Consider the following 19,354-nt stretch of genomic DNA (forward strand, 5'->3'; position numbering starts at 1 on the left):
AGTACTTTCAGAGAAATACAAATAACTTGCAACGAGAGGATAAAAGAGGAATAGCTGATTTCCACCTGGGGGAGGAAGAAAGTCTTCACGGATTGGTGAATGAAAAGGACTTTTAGGATGTCAAGAATTTGGAAATCTGGGTTGTAGAGGAAGATTATTTTGAGTTGAAGAAAGGACAGCGGCAAGCACAGGGCTTGGGTAGTGGCTCAGGGAACAGCAAGTGGCTTAGTTTGGCAGGATCTTGAATGGGTGTAGCGCGTAATATGGTCGGAAAGGTCAGTTGGGGCCAGATTGTGAAGGAACTTGAATTCCAGACTAAGGCGTTCAAATTTGTTATGGAGACAGTGATCACTGAGGATGGAAGTTTTCTGAGTGGACCATGAAATTATTGAACGGGGCAAATTAGATGCCTGGGCCGTATCCACTGTGCTCGTATCCCCCGTTTTTATCAAATCAAATATGTGTGCACCTGTTTCTCTGGCTGATGTCAGGAAATCCTTTGATATTTCCCCAGGGTAATATTTTCCTTGTATACCTCAAAAAGGGAAACTGAAAATCCTCTGAGCATTTCCAAGAAATGGGCTGTCCCAGGGCAATGAGCCCTGACTTCTGCCCGACAAAACAGGTCTGCTTTGGACAGGGTGTGCAGTGCACACATTCAATTGATAGCAATGGGAAAAGCAGATATTCCATCTGCCAATGATAAAACACATAAAATCACACAGGAATGTACAGTATGCTGGGTTGAACTACATAGGCGTTTGCCTCAACCAGAGAGAAAAGACCTGCCTATTTATGTCCCCTGGTAAGGACATTAGTGAGGAAAAGCTTTGATGTTTCAGCAATCATATAATTGACTCTACTGTTGGATCCAGAAGTCCAGGGTTGGTTTCAGGAATGAACACTGAACATTTTTAATGGCACGATGAGCAAAGGAGGCGTGTGGTGAAGATGTTAAGCAGATAGACTATTATCTGAAATATTCTGATTATGCAGATTTTAAACTTTCCCTCTCAACAGGTACATTGTCAGCTTTGCTGAACTTAGGTTTTAGGTTCTATATCCCTGGGAATCTAAAAAACAACCTACATTCTCCAGTGTGGTGGCCAGCTATTTTGTACAAGTATCGAGAAGACAGGGTAGATGGAAAGGACTCAGATGGCTGCAGGAGGACACATCTGTCCGACGATTTTGTGATCAGAAGTGGAGCCAACTTCTCATCCTTTTACTTCACCCTATATAGCCGATGGATTTTCCCAGTCCTATCAATTCATCTTTGATAAAGCTACAACCATCTGCTTGTTTCTGTCACCAGCTTTCTCCAGAACTTCTCTGCCTCTTCCTGGATTAGTGTAAGAGTTTCCTAACTGATTTTCCTGCTTTCCGCCTCCTCTTTCCCCATCCGATCTACAGACTACCTCCTTTTTCCCTATACAACCTGCAATCGTTCCAAACTAACATTCTTAAAATACTACTCTCTCTCCATTACTAATCTGTTCATACCACCACATGGTTCCTCATTGCCTGCTCTACAGCCTGGCAGTCAAGTGCTCTTGGTTAAGTATACCCAGTGGCTGACCCGCCTTCATTCAAGTTTTTATTAGTGCACACTCTTCACTGTGCCACACTAGTCACACTATTTTTGAGATTTGTTTTCCTCTTCATCCTGTCCTTTGGTTAGCATGCTCTTTTCTCTAATCTTCCCCTTTATTAGCCTAAATCTCAACTTTTCCATGGTTATTCCAGTCCACATTGGTTTCTAAGTTTTCAGAGTGACTTTCCAAATTTATGTCTGAACTCCTATCTCTGGCACTAAGTTATGGACTGCCTTGTTTGGTTATTTAACCACTTTACATCCAAATATTGTCCCTAAAACAATTTTATGTGCTGTTAGAGCAAGGATCATTTGTGGTTCTTCTTTTGTAACCTCTCGTGTTCAGCAGTTTTATAGAATGATCTAAAAATAAATGCTTTTTAAAAATGAATTGAGTTGCATCATGTTATTTTCACACAAATAAATGGCAACAAAGTTTATCTAACTTATTTTGTCCCAAACCCAGAGACATGATTAAAAAGTGAGATAAACAGTGAGAGCTAACAATTAAGTTATTGTTTATTTTGTTCAAGGCATGCTTTCATAAATATTTGATTCATGATATTATTTAATATCTTCAGTGATCTTGTGAGGCAGGCACTAATATTATTCTTACTGTACAGAGAAGGGAAATGAGATTTACAAGGCTAAAAAACTTGTCCCCGGTCACAGAGCTGGTAAACGGTGTCTAAGCATATTTGTTCAACTTCAGAAACCATATTCTTAATTACTTTTTGCTATGGTCTGAATGTTTGTGTCCCCTGAAAAGTAATAGGCTGAAATCCTAACAAGGTCATGAGTATTGGGAGGTGAGGCCTTTGGGAAGTAATAACACTTAACGGGAAATAATTTTCTGTTGTTTATCAGCCACTCAGTGTCTGATGTTTTGTTATAGCATCCTGAACAGACTAATAAACTCATATAGTCCAGATTTCTTAGAGGAATATCAATGCTCTGTCTGTTGTTTATTGATACAAACACACATTTTATGATAAAATATAATTATTTACTGTTGATAAAATTTTGCCTAGCTAACACGTAAGGCAACTGGTACTAGAATACAAAACAGCTCTGCTCACGTAAAGAAAAATTGAGGGAAAATGATTTTATAGAAAACACATACTGTGATTGGGGTAGATAAAAGTCACAGAAGAATGGCAAGATACACTAATATAAGCATGTCATTTAGGCATTGTGATCTATATTTTGTAGTCCGAACATATATTACATTATTACTTATAGCTAATAGGCATTATTTTCAAAAAGAAATGACTTGTTTCTCCAAATTTAGCAATAATTTGTCTTTCAATGGATTTTTTTTGTTCAGTGTGAAATCTGATAGCTGGTAAGTTACAAAGATAACGTTTTGGAAAAGATCTTCTATATTTAGAATTATTTCTCTTAAATCATATTGTAGAATTTTATAGAAAACAAGACTGTCAAGCTGTTCTAAATTTTCATTGAAAACAGATATGAGGAAAATAGATATTCTTCCAGCAGGAGGGTTCCACGCAGTAGGCATTGTGAGTTTGGGAACAGTCTTCTGATTGAGAATTATGGTTGCATAAAATCAATGTTTATAATTTAATTTTTTAAATGTTTATTTATTTTTTAAGAGAGAGAGAGAGAGACAGTGCGAGTGGGAGGGGGCAGATAGAGAGGGAGACACAGAATCCGAAGCAGGCTCCAAGCTCTGAGCCAACAGCACAGAGCCCGATGCGGGGCTCGAACTCACAAACTGTGGGATCATGACCTGAGCTGAAGTCAGACACTTAACCGACTGAGCCACCCAGGCACCCCTATTATATAATGTTTTATATGAATGTTATTAAAGAAACTTGATGGGAGCACCACTATTCTCTTGAAAATATCTACATGATCCTTCAATAACAGAGAAATTTAGAAAGTAGTTAGGACTGGTGACCAAAACAGGGTTTGGTAGGTTTCTAAAAGGGGGAGGGGAAGTGAGCTTGGAAAGTGGAAAGCCTGGAAAGCCAGTAGCCTCGTTTATTTTTTTATTTCATTTTTAATTTTAATTTTAAATTTTTTTACTTATTTTTTTATTCTCAAGTTAGTTCACATGTAATGTAGTCTTGGCTTCAAGAGTAGAACCCAGTGATTCATCTCTTACATATGACACCCAGTGCTTATCCTGAAAAGTGTCCTCCTTAATGCCCATCACCCATTTAATCCACCCCCTAACCCCCACCCCCAATCAATCCTCATTTTGTTCTCTGTATTTAAGAGTCTCTTATGGTTTGCCTCCCTCTCAGTTTTTATCTTATTTTTTCTTCCCTACCCCTATGTTCATCTGTTAAGTTTCTCAAATTCCACATATGAGTGAAATCATATGATACCTGTCTTTTTCTGACTTATTTTGCTTAGCATAATACCCCCAAGTTCCACCCATGTTATTGCAAATGGCAAGATTTCATTCTTTTTCATCGCTGAGTAGTATTTCATTGTGTGTGTGTGTGTGTGTGTGTGTGTGTGTGTGTGTGTGTGTGTGTACCACATCTTCTTTATCCATTCATTAGTTGATGGACATTTGGGCTCTTTCCTTAATTTGGTTATTATTGATAATGCTGCTATAAGCATTAGGGTTCATGTGCCCCTTTGAAACAGCATTTTTGTATCCTTTGGATAAATACCTAATAGTGCAATTTCTGGGTCATAGGGTAGTTCTATTTTTAATTTTTTGAGGAACCTCCACAGTTTTCCAGAGTGGTTGCACCAGTTTACATTCCCACCAACAGTGCAACAGGGTTCCTGTTTCTCTACATTCTTGCCAGCATCTGTTATTTCCTAAGTTGTTGATTTTAGCAATTCTGACAGGTGTGAGGTGGTATCTCATTGTGGTTTTGATTTGTGTTTCCCTGATGATGAGCGATATTGAGCATCTTTTCATGCATCTGTCAGCCATCTGGCTATCCACTTTCAATCTCCAGGTGTCCTCCGTTCTCAGATGAGTCTCTATGTAGGCAGCATATAGATGGACCTTGTTTTTTAATTCTTTCTGATACCCTCTATCTTTTGATTGAGACGTTTAATCCATTTACGTTCAGAGGGATTACTGAAAGGTATGAATTTAGTGCCATTGTGTTATCTGTAGATTTCATATTTGTGGTGATGCCACTGATCTTTTGTAGTTTTTGCTGCTTTCCACTCACAGAGTCCCCCTTAGGATCTCTGGTAAGGCTGGTTTAGTAGTCACGGACTCCTTCAGATTTTGTTTGTCTGGGAAAGGCTTTATCTCTCCTTCTAGTCTGAATGACAGCCTTGCTGAATAAAGGATTCTTGGCTGCATATTTTTCCTATTCAGCACATTGAATATTTCCTGCCACTCCCTTCAGGCCTGCCAAATTTCAGTGGACAGATCTGCTACTACCCTTATGTGTAGCCCATTTGTCCCTAGCTGCTTTCACAATTTTCTCTTTATCTTTGTATTTTGCCAGTTTCACTGTGATATGTTGTGGTGTTGACCTGTTTTTGTTAATTTTAAAGGGAGTTCTCTATGCCTTTTGGACCTGGATGCCTGTTTCCTTCCCCAGATTAGGAAAGTTCTCAGCCATCATTTGTTCAAATAAGCCTCCTGCCCCTGTCTCTCACTCCTCTTCTTTTGGAACTCATATGATACGGATATTGTTTCATTCCATGGAAATACTTAGTTCTCTAATTCTCCCCGTGTGATCTAGTAATTTCTTTTCCCTCTTATTTTCAGCTTCATTATTTTCCATAATTTTATCTTCTGTTTCACCTATTCTTTCCTCTGCTTCTTCACTCTCTCTGTCACTGTATCTAGTTTATTTTGCATCTCATAGCATTTTTTAATTCACTGTGACTAGTTCTTAGGTCTTTGATCTCTACAGCAAGAGTTTCTCTGCTATCTTCTATGCTTTTTTCAAGCCCAGCTATTAGTCTTCTATTATCCTAAATTCTTGTTCAGATATATTGCTTATGTCTGTTTTGAGCAATTCTCTGGCTGTGATTTCTTCTTGAACTTTCTTTTGGGGAGAATTGCTTCATTTTGTCATTTTGGCTAAGTTTCTGTTTTTTGCATGTTTTAAAAGTTTGCTATGTGTCTTGCACCTGTGAGTAGTACTCTATTAAAAAGGAGTCATACACTGTCCAAGGCCTGGCACTTCAGGAAGTGTTTTAGGAGTGTGTTACATGCACTCTGTTGTTGCATTTTGGCTGCTCTATCCCACTGGTCAGTCGTCTGCAGAGCTCCTCCTTGTTTGTAGTGGTGAGTGTTTGGACATTCAACAGTTGTGCTTTGATTTGTTTGTTGAGGTAACCCTGGAAAAAGAAAAGGAATAAGGTGGGGGAAAGCCTCATCCCATAAAAAGAGAAAAAAGGAAAGAGAGAAAAGGTGACCAAACAGGAAATCAAAAAACTATAAGGCTAAATCCAGATAATGAGAGTGGAAAATAAAGAAGACGAAGAAAGAGAAAAGGTGGATAAAGAATAGAATAAAAATACCTGATCCAAAAAAATTTATACATATATGTAAAATAAAGATTGACCAACAATAAATCAGAAGCTATGACCCTGATTCCAAAAGAAAAAAAGAAAAGGGAAGAAAGAACAATAAAATTTAATTTAATTTAAAACAAAAACAAAACAACAACAATAAAAAAAAAAAAAAAAAAAAAAAACCCAGCTACCTCTTGGTGCCTGGGACCCGTGGCTGTGCTGGACTGAGGGAGAGGCCATCTGGTTCACTCAGTGTCAGTCTTGCTGCAGTAGATAAGCAGTTGCCAGGCTCGGAGGGGTGGGGTTCAGTGCAAGTTTTCCTGCCTCCACTGGGGGACGCTGTCCTGTTCTCTGAAGTTCCACCATGTTGGTGATGGGGAGGAAAATGGCGACACCCCAATCTCTCCTCCCCAGATCAGGTATCTCAAACCACGCTTTTCAGGCATCCCTCACAGAGTAGCCCCGGCAGTTGGTTTGCCCTGCTCCACAGTCTCCTGTGCTTCCTAGGTGCTCTACTGGGATTCAAAACCCAGTGTCTTAAAGGACCTTGCACCACGAGGACCCTGTTCTGGAGTAGTGCCATTCTACCCTGCTGATAAAAGACTTTTGGCTGGCATCCTTGGGGAGGCAATAAACTCTCTTACTAAAGTACTCTGGGAAGGGGACTGTTCTCTCCCAGTGTTCCCCTGAAATTACTACACGGAGCTATGCATTCTGGGGCCCATTCCCTCCTCCCCAGGACTCATAAGGCTTCCAACTCTGTTTGGATATAGTCACACAATTTCATACCTCTGAGTTTCAGCTCCAGAGGCTCAATCCTGCCAAGCTGTCTCCCTCCAACTATCGAGATTTCTGCCACTCTGCAGATTGATTACCTGGGTGGTCCAAGTGATCTGACCTCAATATAGTTGTGTTTGAGGGACAAGGAAAATCCTAGTCCCCCTACCTCTCCACCACCTTAACCCAACCTCCTGATGAATAGTGTAGTTTATTTATTTATTTTTTAATGTTTATTTCTGAGACAGAGACAGAGCATGAATGGGGAGGGGCAGAGAGAGAGGGGGACACAGAATCCGAAGCAGGCTCCAGGCTCTGAGCTGTCAACACAGAGCCCGACGCGGGGCTCGAACTCACAGACTGTGAGATCATGACCTGAGCCGAAGCCGGATGCTCAACCGACTGAGTCACCCAGGTGGCCCTGAATAGTGTAGTTTAAAACAACAATTAAGGAGTCAAGAACTTGGGAACCAAGGTTGAAGAATAATGAATAATCCATTTATGAAATCATCCACTCAAAAAATAGCCTTTATCCAACACGTTTATGCACCAGGCACTCTATTAGGTACAGAGATTATAAAAAACATTTTACAAAAGTAGGCTTTGCCTTCAAGGGTGTCAACATGGTTTTGAACCAATGACTTGTATAGAGTAGTGGGTTAGGGTTGAATATAGGACTCTTAGGGCTTTAGATGTACCGTGGTACATTGACAGAAATAAGTGTTGCAAGGTTGCTTAACAGAATTTTCCCCAAGGGTTCCTGGGTGGCTCAGTCAGTTGAGCTTCTGACTCCTGATTTCGGCCCAGGTCATGATCTCACAGTTTGTGATTTTGAGCCCCTACTGGGCTCTATGTTGATAACACAGAGCCTGCTTGGGATTCTCTCTCTGCCTCTCTTTCTGCCTCTGTCTCTCTCTCAAAATAAATAAATGAAATAAATAAATTTTTTTTTTGCCCCAAATTCATCCTGAGTGTTGTAAGGGGAAAGCAAAGATACTTATTCACTTCAGTATAGACAGGAAATTTTAGCCCTAATGGCTATGGAAGATGTGGCCTGTGACCAGATCAGCTCTAGACCTGAGGCTCATCAGACCCTGAAGTAAGCTATGAATTATAATCCTAGAAAAACAGAATTGGTGCTGAGTATATACTCTATGGTGTATCTCATCTGGACCATCACCTCACAGAGGACAGACATCTCTTATTAAGTACTTTAGTGGAACTAGCTTCCCTAAGAAAGATATAGAAGGAATGTCAAAGCCATCTTTGAGTTATAGGATTAACTTACTTCCTATTATGTCCTCCCAATGCACCACCTTTATTCCACTCCTCTGCTAAAGCTCATAAAACTGAACCATGAACAAAACAACTTTCTCATTTTTCCCTTAAAAATGGAAATGATGGCCAGATTCTGATCAACATGGGTATGCTAGGTAACTTCTTTGAAGGGAGTTAGTATAGTACCTTTAAGGAAGGGATAATTGGAATAATTATAATCTTAAAGGATCTGTCATTTAGTCACGGCTTGCTGTGTCCTAGGCATAGTACTAGATATATGTCATTTTTGTCTCAAAATACATTTTTAAACATTTATTTATTTACTTTTGAGAGAGAGAGGGAGTGAGTGGAGGAGTGGCAGAGAGAGAAGGATAGAGAGAGTATCCCAAGCAGGTTCAAACTCACAAACCCTGAGATCATGACCTCAGGCAAAATCAAGGGTTAGACGCTTAACCAACTAAGCCACCCAGACGCCCCTGTGTCAAAATATGTTTTGAAGGCATAGATCTTAGATGCTAGTTGCAGATTTCCCAGCCTCTCTGCCTTTGCTTAGGCTATTTCCTATGCTTGGATCCCCTTTTGTTTCAAAACTATCTGAAAATCCCATCCATCATTCAACAGTCACAATTCAGCATCTACTTGAAGACTTTTCTAACTTTCCCAGTCTAAGAAAACTGATCTTTTGTTCTCTCAACCTCTTTAGTACGTGTTTATATTTCTCACATAGAACCTACTTTTTGCCCTGGTTGCAGTGTTCTAACTTTACGAGGCACGTGTCCGGCCTCCTTGATGCAAGATAAACTCTTTCAGAGTGGAAACCACCCTTTTTTTTTAAAGCTTTACCTTCCCCAAGCGGCATGGTTTTCAAGGTTTCCTCCGTATCACAATCACTTGGAGAGTCTGTTAAAAGTCTGGATTACTGGTCCCCATCTCAGCTGTGCCGAATTAAATCTCAGGAGGTAGGGCCCAAGGAGTCACAGTTAAACCAGCATCATTAGTGAGTCTTGTGTTGACCAAAGTGCCGGGCTGTGTTTTAGTGTAAAGCACTGGTTCTCAATGGGAGTTGATTTTGCCTCTGAGGGGATATGTGGCACCACCTGAAAACATTTTTGTTTATTCCAACGAGAACGGGGATTGATGCTACTGGCAATCAGAGGGGAGAAGTCAGGGACGCTGCTCTACATCCTATAATGTGCAGGATAACCCTCAGCACGAAGAATTATCTGGCTCAGAATGTCAATGGTGCTGAAACCCTGGCACAGAGCAAACAGCACCCTGTGCTCAGGTGATCAATAAATGTTTCTTGAATAAACAAGTTGAGCAAGGTAAAGGTGGGTGTTCTTAATAGGGGCTCAGCTGCATTTCTTCTGGGCCATGCCTGATGGGGCTGCCTCACAGCTTCATAACTGCCTAGTTGTATGGGGTCACGAAAGCCCAGGACCTCCTAAAGCCTGTCCATTCGGGTGACCATACATCACACTTAGCAACCTTGGTGTAAGAGAAACAGTATTGTTGTTTTTATAATGTTCACATTGTAGTGAATTTCTTCTTTGACTTCTTTACATGGTTTCTTAAATTGTAAAAGTACCTAACATGTATTTCCTTAGGTGATCCCAATATTCCTGGAATAGGAGGTAGCATGATTCTCTGTACTGCAGACAACTCACAGAGCTCCATGATTTGCTGCCTTCATGCAGTTAATCAGTGCCCTCCCTAGGATTAGAATCTACTATTTTCCACACACAAACCATGAACCCACACTGCTTTCCAAACACTTCTTTTGACATCTTTGGGCCTTCATTTGAAAATAGAGTCTTCCAAAACCTAACAGCACATGCTTGAAATGTCTTCTCATTTATCCTTTTGATTGCTCAGTCCTGAATGAATCATCATTCACCCAAATGGCATAGCATTTCCTCTGTCTAGAGAGAGGGTGTGTTTATGTTGTCTCTACAGAAGTCAAAGATCAGCTCATTTTGACAGTGGTCAGTTGGGAAGCTTATAGCTTATGATCTTAGTGTGGAGGTTATTTTCAAATGTAGGCCATGTGGAACTTGAGGCTATGTAGTGTTAATGTGGTAAGCAAAGGATTTATTTCATGAGCATAAACTCTCAGAGATTACATATGTGTGTAAGTGTATATACACATGTAATTCTACAATACTGAGATCAGAGATAAGAAACTTAAATAAAAGATTTGGTTAGACTCCTTTCTGACTCTTCTCTTCCACCACAGTTTCCCACTTTTGATTTTTGTTTGGGTTAGAACTCCCCAGCTAGGCTGCTCTGTGTTGAGGTTCTCTGGCATTTGGGTAATGCTCTGACTCTGTAACATCAAGAAAGAAAAGAATGAGGATACAGTTACAGTGTTCCATCTTAAAAATATTCTTATTTTTTTAAAAAGTTTATTTATTTTGAGAGAGAGACTACGAGAATGTGTGAGCACACACAAGCAGGGGAGTGGGAGAAAGAGAGAGAGAGAGAGAGAGAAAGGGAGGGAGAGAGAGAGAGGATCCTAAGTAGGCTCCATGCCCTCAACACAGAGCCTGACACGGGGCTCAAACTCATGAACCCGCGAGATCATGACCTGAGCTGAACCAAGAGTTGGACGCTTAACCTACTGATCCACCCAGGTGCCCCTAAATTCTCATTTTTAAAAAAATGGTATTTATTTACGCAGGAAATTCTTAAGATGTAACTACAATGCTATAACACGTTATAGATTCCTCCACAACTTTTGTCAAGAATTTGGGCACAGTGTATGTTATTTTCTTTTTCTTTCTTTCTTTCTTTTTTTTTTTTAATATTTGAGAAATTTAGTTCTGGTCTGTTCAGGTCAGAAGTAAAAAAGAGTTTAAAAGACTGGAAAGTATTTAATAGCATATAAAAACATTTTTCTTGGGTGGTCTCCCTGTTACTCATCTTTTTTTTTTTTTATTTTCCTTCTCGTTATCACCTTTATTTTCAAACCTGTTCCAGCGTCTGACAAGTGAATTAAGAAGAAATAACTTCTTTAAAAATCTATCTAAAGAGAGGAAAAAGGAGAAACAGAAAGGCTGATTAATAAGGGGTTTTGTGTTTTCTCTTCAGCATTTAGCACAAGGCTAACTTTCACTGCTGTCTAATAAAGTGAATCAAGAGTGAAAAGTTCAAATATTAGGCTTTCCTGTGGAGCTGGTTTCATGAGGTCCTGAAAGCCAACATCAGCGGAGTGACAGAAGGGCGTTCATGTTTCTGTCTCGTCTGTGGTGGACTGGCTGAGATGGCTACTTGAGGCAAATGAGACTCCCCAAACCAAAATTTAACCTGTACCCCAGAAGTTCAGTGACCTAAGGTGAAGAACTTTACTTCAAGTCTCTGCCGACTTCCTCTGCTTTTCACTAACCCCTCTCCCCAAATTGCCTCCTTTAAGCAAAACAAACAAAAAACGTCAAAACACCAGACTTCTCAACAAAAGGCATTTTGTCTTCGACTCAACTGTTGTGTACAATATATGAAAGTCACAGTCATGGAAGAAGGAAACTTACATTAAATTAACTTCCCCAAAACAACTTAAAATCAATGGATGTGTTTTCCTCCAGAGAAATCCATAATTACTTTGGCTTCGACACAGCAGAAAATAACAGAGTATCATAGACAGTTTCTTGAGTTGACTATAGTTCAGATCAAGATCCACATATGCTATAAATCTCTGTAATGGCAAATAACTATCAGGGACGTACCAAGCCATTTAGCAATTTAAATGGTCCACACCAGAGCTTCCAAACAGATTGAAACAACAAGTGTTCATTTCTCATGAAGTACCCTGAACCGACCACTAGATAAAATTAAAGTACAGCTTAGAGATTTAAGCTTGTGTCCGTAGAATGGGTCTGCTAGATGAAATGCAGGGCACCCAGTTACACTTGAATTTCAGATAAACATTGAATTTTTTAAGTATAAATATGTCCCAAATATTGTATAGGACATGATTTCACTAAGAAATTGTTTGTTATTGGGGCCCCTAGGTGACTCAGTAGGTTGTGTCTAACTTCAGTTCAGGTCATCGGATCTCATGGTTTGTGGGTTCAAGCATCATGTTGGGCTCTGTGCTGACAGCTCAGAGCATGGAGCCTGCTTCGGATTCTGTCTCCCTCTCTCTCTCTGCCCCTCCCCCAATCACACACACACACACACACACACACACACACACACTCTCTCTCTCTCTCTCTTTCTCTCTCTCAAAATAAATAAATAAACATTAAAAAAGTATTTGTTATTTATCTGAAATTCAAATTTAACAAGGTGCTTTGTATTTTTATTATTATTTTTGCTTTGTCTGTCAACCCTACCCAAAAAGATATTTTCAAACTTCTATTTTAGAAATCCTGTTGCTGAACACTGAAACAGTTGGATATATAAAATATTTTTATCTAATGCTTATAATATAAATATTAAGTATATCAAAGTATAAATTATTTATATATTATATATTTAATTTTAAAAATTGTGCAAGGTATAAGAAATGTGAGAAATTGAATGCCAGGGCTGGAAAACACACTCTGTGCAAAAAATGGGTAATGAATAATAATAATAAAGAAGTAGGGTTTTCTGGAACCTGAGACATACTTAGCACATCTCAAACACAATTTGACTCTCTTGGTGCATAATTATGATGTTTTGGGTCATTGGTAGACACCTGTCCAGAGATTATTTGAGACAACTCAATGTTGAGTTTACCTCTGTTGCCATCATGGGCAAATGATCTAAATTTGACCAGAGCAGAATCATTTGATGTCTGCAACTAATTAGTTTTTGTAAGAAAATATAAAGGTCCCAGAATAACATTCTATTTCTAGAGGTTCTCAATAATCATAGTATCATGGTTAATACACAATTCGGCTTCAAATATCAGCTCTGCCATATGTTAGTTGCATGAATTGGATAGGTTATTTAATCTCTCTGAGCCCGTTTCTTCATTTGTAAAATGAACATAAAACCCTAACTTTCAGTAACTGTTGCAATAGTAAGCTATCAAGTGAAATAATGATAACAGTTCTTGAGACATGAGGAGGAGCTCACATATTTATACATTGCTTCAATAAATAACAATAGTAATAGGGGTAGTCCTAGTATTTTACCTGAGTACCTGATAAATCCAGAAATTTAATATTTTAATTTTTTTAATGTTTATTTATTTTTTTTGAGAGACAGAGACAGAGACAGAGACACAGACAGAGACAGAGACAGAATGTGAGTGGGGGAAGGGTAGAGAGAGAAGGCAACACAGAATTCCAAAGCAGGCTCCATGCTCTGACCTGTCAGCACAGAGCCCAATGCTGTGTTCGATCTCATGAACCGCAAGATCATGATTTGAGCCGAAGTCAGACACTTAACCCGGGCCATCCAGACGCACCCAGAACTTTAATATTTTAAAAGAGAGAATTGCACTTTGTGGGTTTCTGTAGGTTTGGGGTTTCTGGAGGTATAGAAGCAAAATTTTAAAACAGATACATTTTATTTTAGGAAAATCACCAGTAAGACTCTTGAGTTACCCCACCGTAAAAGAAGTACCAATCCTCTGGGTGGTACCGTGAGGTCATCTTATCCCTGAATGTAGATGCTTCAAATTGAGATGTTTTGTGTTTGTTCACTAGCTAAAGTTGATGTAATTTTTTCCCCTGCATTTCCCTCTACCTCTGAAAAATTAGTATAATGAAATGATTACATAAAACATAGATTTTGATCAAACTGTGGACATGCTTCATATGGTATTGTTTAAGATTAAATAATATAGAGCTCAGGGCATATTCTATGTATTAGCTTCTATTATTGTTCTATCGAGGCCCTACAGATCACAACCCATAAATTGAGAAGGATCGTGGCTTCTTTTGGTGGAAGTGGATATTCCAGCCTATGATTTTACCAGGGCAGGAGATAAGAGATTTTTCAAAAGGGGAAGAGAGGACCCTCCATTCTGCAAGGTTAAGAGTCACAAGACTAGACTTAAAGAATGAAAATGTCCTAAAACCAAAGACGATGGAGCCTAAAGCTGATGCAGGTTAATCTGGTAACTGCTATGTGGAAGCTCCTTGGGACCTAGGTGGGGATCCGTAAATTGTGGCCGATTCCTAAAAAACTCAAACATACCCAGTACTATAAGCCATGTGAGACACTGCTATGTGTACTTCTGATGTCCCTTTAACATCCAGTGAAATCTTGTAAAACACTGAAGTCAGGATCTAGCCACCTTTGGAGAATTAACCAAGGGATTTATATACCTGCTTGGAGAAGCCTAGGATGGGGAGAGCGCAGCCCAAAGAACCCACTTATGAGATGACGTGATGCGACCTGCAAGAGCTCTGGAGAGAGGTTGGGAGGCCAGACACCTGGCAGACCCGAGAAGAGACCACTAGGTTGGGTGGGTAGAACATCTAACAATGCCTCAGAGATTCCCAGAAACCACTTGGGAGGAGGAACACAGCACAAGAGCGAACTTCCTGAAATCGATTTGGATGTTAAAAGAAATGTAACCTTATTTTGCATTACAAGCTCACGATATCCAGAAGCACGTTTATTGTATTATGTTTATCTTGGCAGCCAGAAAGTTTAGGCCTGAGATTATGGCTTAATTATAATAATAATCTCATCCGGAATGCCTAAAATCACTAGAAGCTACCAGGAAGGGAAATCCACGTACAACCTCTTCTCTCCCCTAAATGGTCATGACCTCTCTTTCAATCTTTATTATTATAAAAACTTTTTGTGTGCACTGCACTAAAGGGATCTGATTTGCACATAAGCTGGGATTTCGATATGCCTGAGCATGTGCAATGAAACTGGAGGGCAGCCTGCCAGAAGCCTGCTCAGAAGAGTGACTGGGGAAGCTCCTGAGAAGATGGAATACTCCCAAGCTGGGCCCCAAAGCGAAACAGCAGAGTTGGAGGGAAAGAGTGATTCTGGGTATAATCGTTTTGTCACTTGTATTAGTTATTGGTTCTGCCCTCATGGACACATGTCTAAGTCTTCTGGGGAGAAGAGTAAGTAAAACCAGGGGGGAAAAGTTGTTTTATTAAAACTCCAGCATGAAGAGAAGCAGCACTGCTTTAAGTCTCTCCTAAAAATGTTAGATTCTTCTATGTTTGGTCCCTCAAGGGTCCAGAACCATCACCGTTGGGAGACATCAGTACTCTGGAACCTGGCAGCAGAGGCTAATGGGCGAAAAAAGACTAGCTGCAGAGGTTAGCAATAGGAGTGGCGATAGGCACAGAGATGCAAAGAGGCAATAGCAGCGGGTCCTGGTAAATGCAGTGACTTCCAGTATGAGAAATGACTAGACTCTCTCCTTGGTTAAACTTTAGTCAGTCTTCTCTAAATGGTCTGGACCTAAGCTTTAGTGTCTGTCCTTGTAGGGTCTGCAATGCTCAGTTGTAGCAAGAATCTTGCTAAGTAAATTTTACAAGAATCTCCACCCTCAATATCTGATCACCCCACATGGCTAATAAAATTCCTCATTCCAGGGGCGCCTGGGTGGCACAGTCGGTTAAGTGTCCAACTTCAGCCAGGTCACGATCTCGCGGTCCGTGAGTTCGAGCCCCGCGTCAGGCTCTGGGCTGATGGCTCAGAGCCTGGTGCCTGTTTCCGATTCTGTGTCTCCCTCTCTCTCTCTGCCCCTCCCCCGTTCATGTTCTGTCTCTCTCTGTCCCAAAAATAAATAAACGTTGAAAAAAAAAAATTCCTCATTCCATATCCTTGGCATCTGATCATCCTGGCCTGCCTTCGGCAAGAATCTCACCAAATTGATTTAGCCAGAATCACCCTTAATCCTGAGGTATCCTCTTACTAATTTCCATCCACTGGCACTCATCTTTCTCCTTGGCTGTAAATCCCCATTTGTCCATGCTATATTCCTAACGGATCCTAGGTCTATACTGAGGTCTCTTTTCCCTGCTTCAATAGTTCCTATAGGAATAAAATCTGATTTTACGACTTTAACTTGTGTCTGGCTCTTGTTCCCTTTAAGAGAAGTGATACTTGGTAGACCTGGAGTCAAGTAGACCTTGTATCAAGTAGACTGTGGCGATACCCAGCATAAGGGATGATGGTGCCCAGCAGTGTTGATGTTGCTCGTGTTATCAGCAGTACTAGTGAAGGCAGCCGGGTGTTCTGAGTGTGGAGTGAGACAGTGTGACTGCATAGTTGATGAGCACATACGAGACTGACCCTGATGAGTCTCAGACTATGGGGAAGGAATCGTTCCAAGGAACTAGAACAAGAGCCAAAAAAACCAGAAATTACATTCAATCTGATAACATTAGTAGTACTGGTTATAAATAAAGTATTGTGTAGTTTTAAATATTCATATTATTTTACAGGTAACAAAGACTGAGATTTAGAAAAGCCACCTCACCTTGAAAGGGCGGATTTAGGACAGAAATGCAAGTGTTTGGACACATTTTCGATGCTTATTTGCTACAATACAGCTGTCCCTCACTTAAAGTATTTCCCATACAGATGTTGATGTCTAAGTCCTTTTAATATGTAGATGATTTATGAATTAATAAATTTCTCATTTTTCTATGTCAGGTGGAATATATGTTATACTTTCCTAGAATTTATTCATTAAAACTTTAAACTTATATTAAAATGTTTGAATTTAAATTGAATTTATTTATTAAAATATGTTGAACTAAACTCATTAAAAAGATGCCTCTGCTCATCCTTATTTGAAGAGAGATTTACTAAATTTAAAGTTAGGATATATATTCCAAAATTTGGCAAAAAGAAAGGAGACACACTGCTTTAGAAGAAGAAAGGCGGGGCGCCTGGGTGGCTCAGCCGGTTGAGCATCCGACTTAAGCTCAGGTCATGATCTCGTGGTCTGTGGGTTTGAGGCCCGGTGGGACCTGTGCTGACGGCTCAGAGCCTGGAGCCTGCTTCGGGTTCTGTGTCCCCATCCTCTCTCTGCCCCTCCCCCGCTCATGCCCTGTCTCTCTCTGTCAAAAATAAATAAACATTAAAAAAAATTAAAAAGAAAAAAAGAGGAAAGCAACTGGAAGCTTTAAAGAAACATAAAAAATTCTATCACTGGTTTTAGAGCTATTCTTGAAAAGGACATTCAAACAAGATGGCGACATGGGCTGGACAGAGTCAAAACTACAGATCTTGCCAGGTTAGTCCAGCAAACTGGAGCAGAGCAGGCACCCGACTCATTCCACAAGCAGAGAGGCCAGCAGAGCCAAGAACTGGACCCTTGCCAGGAGCTGAGCAGGGTGGATGCCAGAGGAGTAGCCTAGAGAGCAAGCCAAGGATTAGTAAGTAGAGAAAGCAGCAGAGGTAATAGGAGACAAGAACACAGGAAGCGGCTCCTAGGGTATCTCCATTGCTTCTGGACAGTGTCTCTTTAGCACGATAATGCCTCATTTAATGCTCCAAGCATGAGCTCACTACATAATATCTTAAAGGTAATTTTCTACACCTGATACCACACAACCCAAATCTAATCTACCCCTTAAAATACAGGATTGGGTGTGGAAACTGAAGAGCATGGGCGTCTGAGTTATCCGGGTTGTCATTAGAGTGTGCCGCAGTCTTTCTGGTTGGTTTCTTAGACTTGTGTCCATCCATGTCCCCCCAGCCACTGCCTTGGCACTGAAGATAGCCTGACAGAGCCTGGAAAATATATTCCTATTTCTAGTCTATTGTTTTGGAAGCAGGAGAAGTGAGATTCCAGATGGAGTGTGGAGACAAGGAGCCTGAGGGATAGTGTATTAGCCTCAAGCCTGGAGGAAGCCATAGAAGAAACGCCTTGGTATTAAAATCTCAGAACTCAGGAAGGATAGTGGAAATTTATTTAGTTTTTAAATGGCTAGGTAAAAAGATATATCAGCAGAATTATTAGATACGGTTCACTATGCTGAGGAACTTTATGATGTCTCAGTACCTGTGAATATCATCCTTTCCGTGAGAGGTGTATGGTCTTGAACTTGTGTTATGAGACTTTGTGAGAAGTGCCATGTTCTTTTCCTTTGACCTGCGCTATTTTATTTGACCCTAAAATGGATGATGCTCAGAACGAAACTTCTCACTATCACTATTTCAGACAACGCAACTTTTAGGCTTTATTTACTCTTGCTAAACTCCTCAGACCCAAGAAAAAGGAAAGCATGAAAGGCAAAGGTGGCGTAACAATGGCAGATATGAGGATTCTGCTGCTCTAAGAACGCAGTGGGCACCTTCTGAACTGCTTATCTTCTTTAGACTGGTGGGTGGGGGTAGGGGTGGTAAAGGAAAGAGCAGAAAATAAAGACACACCTCTGTAGGAGAAGCAAGCATCGATTAATCTTTTCAAGACCTCTGTGCCATACCGTACTTTGAAAGTTACCGTGGAGATATGCTATTGCTTTGCACTTAAAAAATCTTTTACATCACCTGCCAAATAAGCTTTGGAATCTTAAATCATTCTCCCCCCTATTTAAGCCCCTAAAACTTTCCTGAAGTGAAGAACACATCCCAAAGCAACTTAAAGCTACTTGCATAAAAAAGAACAGGAATTGGGGCGCCTGGGTGGCGCAGTCGGTTAAGCGTCCGACTTCAGCCAGGTCACGATCTCGCGGTCCGTGAGTTCGAGCCCCGCGTCGGGCTCTGGGCTGATGGCTCAGAGCCTGGAGCCTGTTTCCGATTCTGTGTCTCCCTCTCTCTCTGCCCCTCCCCCGTTCATGCTCTGTCTCTCTCTGCCCCAAAAATAAATAAACGTTGAAAAAAAAATAAAAAAAAAAAATAACAGGAATTAATAGGGGGAAAAAGGAGCAAAATAAAACAAAGAAAAGGGAAAGATTCATTGAATCATTCTATACAGAAAGAGTGCTTTAATTTTTTATTTATTCTGTACATATTAGAAGGAAATGCATTGCATGGTGTTCAGGCAACAAAACAGATTTCACTCTAGCAACTGGCCTGCTCAGAGTTCTGCTTCTCACTTGTTTATGACATTTACTAGGTCAACAAATGAGGTCCCAAATAGAAAAGCACAGTGGCTATAGCCTGCGGTTCTTGGTGGAGATAAAAATTTTAATACTATGCTGTAAGTCCATAGAGAGAGAGAAGCATGACCAGGGATAAAGTTGGTGGGTGTAGCCCTGTAGGTATATGTATTATTTGTCTTCTTCTTTGGATTCTGGATAATAGCAGAGGTCAAGTGCACCTTCGTTGGAGGCCATTATGGCAGTTACAGCCTTGCCTGAGAGAGAC

Source organism: Leopardus geoffroyi, chromosome B1 (assembly GCF_018350155.1).
Source record: "Leopardus geoffroyi isolate Oge1 chromosome B1, O.geoffroyi_Oge1_pat1.0, whole genome shotgun sequence".
Classification (NCBI taxonomy): Eukaryota; Metazoa; Chordata; class Mammalia; order Carnivora; family Felidae; genus Leopardus; species Leopardus geoffroyi.